At 37.5% G+C, this 7,410-nt stretch overlaps 1 pseudogene; it reads right to left on the reverse strand.

Annotated features, from left to right (window-relative positions):
• Window positions 1-3,222: 3,222 nt before the first annotated feature.
• On the reverse strand, window positions 3,223-7,086 carry LOC142859929 (stress-induced-phosphoprotein 1 pseudogene; annotated as a pseudogene).
• Between the last annotated feature and the right edge of the window lie 324 nt (window positions 7,087-7,410).

Here is a 7,410-nt window from a genome sequence, read left to right on the forward strand (position 1 = left end):
TGTTTTTATGCCAACAACAACTTGTTTTCATTGCTGTAGCTCTTTAATATAGCTTGATGTCAAGGATAGTGATACCTCCAAAAGTTCCTTTATTGTAAAGGATTGTTTTGTTATCCTGTGTTTTTTGTTTATCTATATGAAGCTTATTATTTTTCTTTCAAGGTCTCTGAAGAGCTGTGTTGGGATTTTGATTGGGATTGTATTGAGTGTATAGATTGTTTTTTGTAGGATTTCCATTTTTATTTTGTTGATACTGCCCATCAAAGAATATGGGAGATCTTTTCATTTTCTGGTATTTTTTTTTCAAATTTTTTTTCAAAGACTTAAGTTTTTGTTAAATAGGTCTTTCATGTCTTTAGTGAGTGTTACCCCAAGATATTTAAGTGGCTATTGTGAAAAGTGGTGTTTCTCTGATTTCTTTTTCAGTCCCTTTATTGTTTGTATATAGGAGATCTACTGATTTCTTTGAATTGCTCTTGTATTGTGCCACATTACTGAAGCTATTTATCAGCTGTAGGAGTTCCCTGGTAGAATTGTAAGAGTTACTTATATTTACTATCATATTATTTGCAAATAATGAAAGTTTGACTTATTCATTTTCAATTTAAATCTGCCTGATATCCTTAATATGTTATATTTTGTTGTTTTGTTGCTACAACCAGAATTTCAAGTACTATGTTGAATAGATATGGAGAGAGTGGGAAGTGTTTTCTTCTTCCTGGTTTTAGTTTGATGACAGCTTCTATTTCCTTGTAGTTTAGAGGTCCGTTTCCATTGATTACCTTGTCTAGATTTAATTTTGGTATATTGTATCTATCTAGAAAATTGTTCATTTCTTTTACATTTTCCAATTTTGTGGAGTATAGGTTTCTGTAGTATGACCTAATGATTCTCTAGATTTCCTCAATGTCCATTGTTATGTCTCCTTTTTCATTTCTAATTTTTGTTAATTTTGACGTTCTCTCTTCTCTGCCCATTGATTAGTTTGGACAAGGGTTTGTCTAGCTTGTTAATTTTCTCAGAGAACCAGCTTTTTGTTTCATTGATTCTTTATCATGTTTTTTTGTTTCTATTGTTTAGATTTTGGACCTCAATTTGATTATTTCCTATCTTCTACTCCACCTGGGTGAGTCTGCTTTCTTCTGGTTCTAGAGCACTCAGGTGTGTTGTTAAGTCACTAGTGTTAGGTTTCTCCACTTCCTTTATGTAGACAGTGCTATGAACTTTAATGTTAGCACTGCCTTCATTTTTGTTCAATTCTTGTCAGTCTTTAATTAATTTCTTTCTTTCTTTCTTTCTTTCTTTCTTTCTTTCTTTCTTTCTTTCTTTCTTTCTTTCTTTCTTTCTTTCTAGAGCCAGTGGCTATTCAATAGTTCACTGTTCAATTTCCATGAAGTTTGTAGGCTTTCTGCAAGTAATGTTGTTGTTAAATTATTGATTTTCTTGGACTTCTTTGAGAGACTTGTTATTTTCTTCCATTTTTTCTTTGTCTTTTTCTACATTTCATTAAGGGAGAAGTTTATCATTACTTCTTTAAAGGTCTCCATCATTTTCATAAAGTTAGGTTTAAAATTGTTTTCTTCTTCTTCTTCTTGATTAGGATGATGTATGACCACTGGGTTCTAGTGTTACCGTGTTTTATGTTGTTGGATGAATTCGTGCATTGGTACTTGCTCATCTCTTCTTTCAGTTGATACTGACAGTGTCATTGCATCTTGACCCAATCCTTGCAGTGGTTGTTTGTGTCTTTGGGAACTGTTCTTGGTCTGCTGTGTACTATAAATATCTGTGTCTCAAGGAGTCACTGATGTCTCTCTTTGCCTTCTCTCTTGGTCTGTTCTCCTGGTTTGCTTTTTGGTCCAGTCTGTGAAGTCACAGCTTGTGTTTCAGTGTTCCTCTCTTAGTCCTCTCTGTGTAGTAGCAAGATGTGTTTCAGAGTTCCACTGAAGTTGCAGGAGTGTAGTCCAGTTTGGGGTCAGGATGGGACTTGTAGCTTTCAGGGTCAAATGGATGGGACTGTGGTATTGCGGCAGCCTACCTGCAGAAAATACTCCTACTGGCTGGCTAGAACAGCCAAGACAGGTGGGGCACTGGGTGGCTGGTCCCTAACCTCTTGGTCCTTTCTGTATTGTAGCAAGCTATGTTTCAGAGTTCTACTGAGGTTGCAAGAGGATAGGTGAGTTTGCAGGTGGAGTAGGACTTGTAGGTTGCAGGATCGAGCAGATAGAGGTATGTATTGGGGCAGCCTACTGGTAGGAAACTCTCCTCAAAGATTCACCCTTTTCATCAAAGCATAGTATTATATATTTATTGTAGAATAATTTATGCCATTACTGTGACTACCATTGTTTGAAGTTCAAAAAGATTAACCGGAGTCCTAACTATTACAGATCTTGTAATATAATGGGATTTTTAAAACTATACACACAGCCACTTAAGAAATATGATGACTTCTAATCTTTTAGCCACATTGAGCTTGAAGAAAAAGTAGGTAACAGAATAGTGGATATTTTGGAGACATGTTACAGATACCATTTTTAATCAGAGCTTCAGTCCAGTGAAGAAAGCAGCTTTGGCAAGAAAAAAAAAAGAAAAAAAAAAACCTGTATTCACCTTGAAATAGCTCTGTGACAGAACACCTTTGTCTTGTTTGGATAGCATAAAATAAGTAAACATGGCAAGAATATTAAGAAACTATCAAGAATAAATAGGGTATTCAAAGAATAGCTTTGGGAAATATCATGGACGTTTTATTGGCCATGAGGAGAACTGATATCAATTGAAATCTTATGGGGTTGTTGAGCTAGACTACAGAATCAGAATAAGATATTTTTTTTTAAAAAATAAACATATACCCATGCCTAACTGGCTTGTGTTATTGAAGGACATGGGGTAACAACAAGTGAAAATAGCTGAGATCCTAGGTTGGGAAGAATATCTCCCCTTACCTTATGCATCCACTGCCCCAAATGAAAAATAATTAACTATAAGTGAGCAGCTGAGACAGTGATAGGGGTTTTAGGGAGGGCAGGCAAAGGCAGTCTAGGTCAGCAGTGAAGAGACCAAGTTTGTGTGAGAGGGCCTGAGGTGGCAATGGATGAATGTCTTCCTTGAAGGTATATATAATTATAAAGATAAGCCTTTCTTTTCCCAACTCTGAACAGTGGTCCTCACCACCTTCCCAGTTCAGCTTTCCACTTGGGCAAAGAGAACAGGAAAAAACTAAGTTATCACCAGATTCTGGATCCTCTGTGTCATTTCAGCATTCTTTAAATGTTTGCTCAGAGCCAGGGGGTCCTTTTGCATCTGTTCCAGGATGAATCTCATAGCTAGGTCAATCATAATCTTCTCCACCTCAGGATCAGCCATGACCCCCAGCTTCACATCCTCAGGGCTGTCATGTCTGTTGTACTATGACATCATACAGTATTGTTAACTATCTGCTACCTCCTTACAACTGGAGTCCAGGTCTAGCTCCTTCTGGTACACATCCATGCCATATGTATAGCCCTTCATGGTTTCCCAAGAGACTGCTTTCTGGGCATAACCCTGATGAAGATTGGCTCCATATGGATACAATCTTCACAGTCCTTGAGTGCCAGAAGAAACTTCAGGAGTTTGATGTAGCAGGTAGCTCAGTTACTATACAGTTTGGCATCTCTTAGGGTCCATTTAATGGCTTCTGTATAGTGCTTCATCGACTGGGAGCATCACCATTCTGGAAGCATTCATTGTCCTTGCTTCTCCAAAGTTAAGTCAGGATTGAAGTAGGACAGTCACTTTTGTTCCTTCAGGTTTTTCTCTGACTGCTGGCACTTCTTGAGCATGTCTAGGATTTAGTGCTCTGGTAGAGATTTATTATAGAAATGGGTAGCATTTTGTACTATTCTTCTTTGATAGAAATTGCCAATTCGAGCATAAGTTTTGGCAGTCTGTTGCTAACCCTCTCGTTTCTCTCTGCCCACTTCAATCACCTTCTTGAGCTTCCGGCTTTTGTTGTAGTTTTTTCTCAAAGTAAACAGCTTCTGATTAGTTATGTAAGCCATATTGGTGGGGTCCATTTCCTAGGCCCTGTCAAATGCTTTAAGGCCATGTGTTGACAAAAGGTTTCTCTCCTGACAGTTCCTCAGTCAGTCAGCCATAAAGAAAAACATAGAAGTCTACATTAATTATAAACTGGTTGGCCTATTAGTTCAGGCTTCTTATCAACTAATTCTTCTTACCTATTATGTTAGCCCATAATTCTTGTCTATTTTAGCCACATGACTTGGCACTTTTTATCAGCGAGGCATTCTCATCTTACTTTCCCTGCATCTGGGTCACACTACAGACTGAGTATTTCCTCTTCCCACAATTCCCCTATTCTTGTTGCCCCACCTACACTTCCTGCTTGGCTGCTGGCAAGTCAGCATTTTATTAAAAAATACAACTGATGAATCTTTACAGGGTACAATGTCAGTGTCCCACAGCACCCTCCCCCCTTTTTCAAATCAAGGACTCTGATTCTAATCTCATTTGCTTAGCTTTCTTCCTGACAGTATCCATAACAACTTGTAACCAACACACTAAACAAAGACAAACATCCATAATCCAATTTTGGGAATGTAGGCATAGTTTTCCAGGCTACTTCCTGCTGATTGTGGGTGCCAATAAACTTATGAGGCCCAAAAGAAGATTTAGAATTATGGTCAAGTCCTGACTGGAATATTCTGTGAGACTTGATCATCTCAGTCTTCAAGGTGTTCTGGATGTAGAACTCACACACCTGGGCCATCTACTCCTATCAGAGGTTTCTCAGGGTATTTTTCTTTATCAAACTTGATTTTTCTTAACCCAGAATGAATCCGCAGCCTCTCATTTCCTGTGGAAACAAAAATAACCATCTTCTCTAAAGTAGCATCTCTTTTGACTTAAATTCTGAAGTCAAAGTATTTTCAAAATATTTATCTTGTATTAATCCAGCAGCATTTATAATCAAATATCATTTAACAGCAGTGATTCCTTCCTCAGCCATCAAGTCATTCAAAGACAACATGATAACGTACAGTATCCAGACTATATGTGTATTTTCCATCTTTACATGGCTTTATTTTAAACTCTATTTCTTTTATTTTTATTTTTAAGTTTTTGTTTTTTGAGACAAGGTTTCTCTGTATATCTTTGGTTGTCCAGGGACTCGCTCTGTAGACCAGGTTGTCCTTAAACACACAGAGATCCACCTGCCTCTGCCTCCCAAGTGTTGAGATTAAGGTGTGTGCTAGCACACCTTGAACTCACAGAGATCTGTCTGCCTCTGCTTTCTAGGAGTTGGGATTTAAGGTGTGTGCCAGCACATCTAACTAATCTTTTTGTCTTTTTTATTTTAAGGAGTTTATCCCTTTTCTTTTCTCTTCCAAGCCTACATACATTTTTCAAAATACTGTGAGCCATGTATAGCTTTTTTAAAAAAATCTGAATCACTCTTAACTATATCTCTATCTTTTTCTGACTACATGAGTATTTAATTTGATAAGTGATAAGGTTATTATTAAAACTGTGTCTTTGACAGCTGGATCCAGCCCATTCCTTAGATTTCTGAGAGTCTAGCATCATGGCAGAGGTACTGGTCAGAGCCATGTTTATTGCCACAACTCTATGATCTTTCAAGGTTCCAGCCACCACAAATATCCATGCTTTCAGCTATTTATAAATACTACTTAAGTGTTTTGTAGCATGGCCTCTTAAAGGGGCTGAAAAGTTGTTTTAGCTAAGGCTGAGTTTGGTAGCTGCTCCTAAATGAGGTGCACTTGCCTCTGGCAAACATAGCAGACCTGAGAAAATGCTGCTACCAAAAAGCCATGCTTAATTCTGTTCATTTGTGTCTAGAATTACATTTCAAACTCTTTCAGGTTTTAATTGGATTTAGTCCCACATTGTACACCATTTGTTGAAAGAAGGTTTCTGTTCCACAAGCTCTACTGCTGTTCAGCTCCAAAGAAACACACAAAAAACTACATTATTTATAAACTGGTTGGCCTATTAGCTCAGGCTTCTTATTAACTGATTCTTACATCTTATATTAGCCCATAATTCTTGTTTATATTAGCCAGATGGCTTGGTACCTTTTATCAGCAAGGCATTCTCATCTTGTTTCCTCTAAATCTTGGCTAAGACTACGGGTTGAGTCTTTCCTCTTCCAAGAATTCTCCTATTCTCATTGCCCCACCCACACTTCCTACTTGGTTGTTCCACCTATACTTCCTGCCTGACTACTGACCAATCAACATTTTATTAAAATACAACTGATAAATCTTTACAGGGTACAAGGTCAATGTCCCACAGCAGCCATGTTAAATCTTTTTTTTTTTTTTGGTAGGAATTATTTCCCATCTATTTTTCTTTCAGTGCCTTTTTCATATTCTCTGGAATATCTTCTTCTATTGGGTCAGGTTTAGCCTTTTTATTGGGAAGTGGTGGGGTTTGGGGTGTTGCTGCCTCTTTCTATTGATCCATACTGTCCAGATCAACCCCAAGGATTACACTGAAAGTAGTAATGAATGGTCTATGAATCTTGTATTTTTATGCCCACATCTGAAAGTTTGTTCCTTATCTGTTTTATGGGTTCCAGGTAGGTTGGGTCATGAAACAGAGTCCTTGTCCTGGCATCATTCTCCAACTTTTGGTATAGATTAGGGAAGTTAGAACAATTCATGCATTTTCTCTCTGACAACTTAGCCTCCATATTCTGCAAAACCTCCTTGAATTGGAGGTTATTTGCTTCATGTTTTAAACACTCTTTATAGGTTTCTTTGGCTTCTTCAAATAGATTTAGGAACTCAAAGGCTGCTGCTTTTCTTGAATACTGATTGCTCCTGTCAGAATCCATTCAGGTCAACAATCTTGCAGCCATCCTTGTAGGTCTTCTGGTAGTATCCTTTCTTGGCATAGGCTGCGGAACAATTGTTATAAAGCACATGCTTCTGGGAATCTACTTTAATTGATTCAGAGTAGCATTGTACGGCATCATCCATGTTCTCAGCACTCAGGGCCTTATTTATATTCTCCTTTAGCTCATTCACCTGCTCCATATCCTGGTCCAGAATCTCATTGAATCAAATTCATTTTCTCTGCATTCTCAACTGCATTCTTCCAGCATAATTTCAATTAGATGTGGGTTTATCAGGTTTACCTAGATGATGCAAAGACAATATATTCTACTGGAGCACTACAGTACTAATGTTGAGATGTACTAATGTCAAAAAAGTCCATTTGCAGAGGCATAACTCTAGCTTGGAAAGGATAGTGAGACCTGAGGTTCTTTTATGAACTTACAAGAACTTCATTGTTTTTTGAAACAAGAAGATTTATGATTTTTAGGTGAATATTTATTATCTTTACAACAAAGGGAAATGTAAATTGTTGAGTTAAACA

This window comes from Microtus pennsylvanicus, chromosome 1 (assembly GCF_037038515.1).
Source record: "Microtus pennsylvanicus isolate mMicPen1 chromosome 1, mMicPen1.hap1, whole genome shotgun sequence".
NCBI classification, from domain to species: domain Eukaryota; kingdom Metazoa; phylum Chordata; class Mammalia; order Rodentia; family Cricetidae; genus Microtus; species Microtus pennsylvanicus.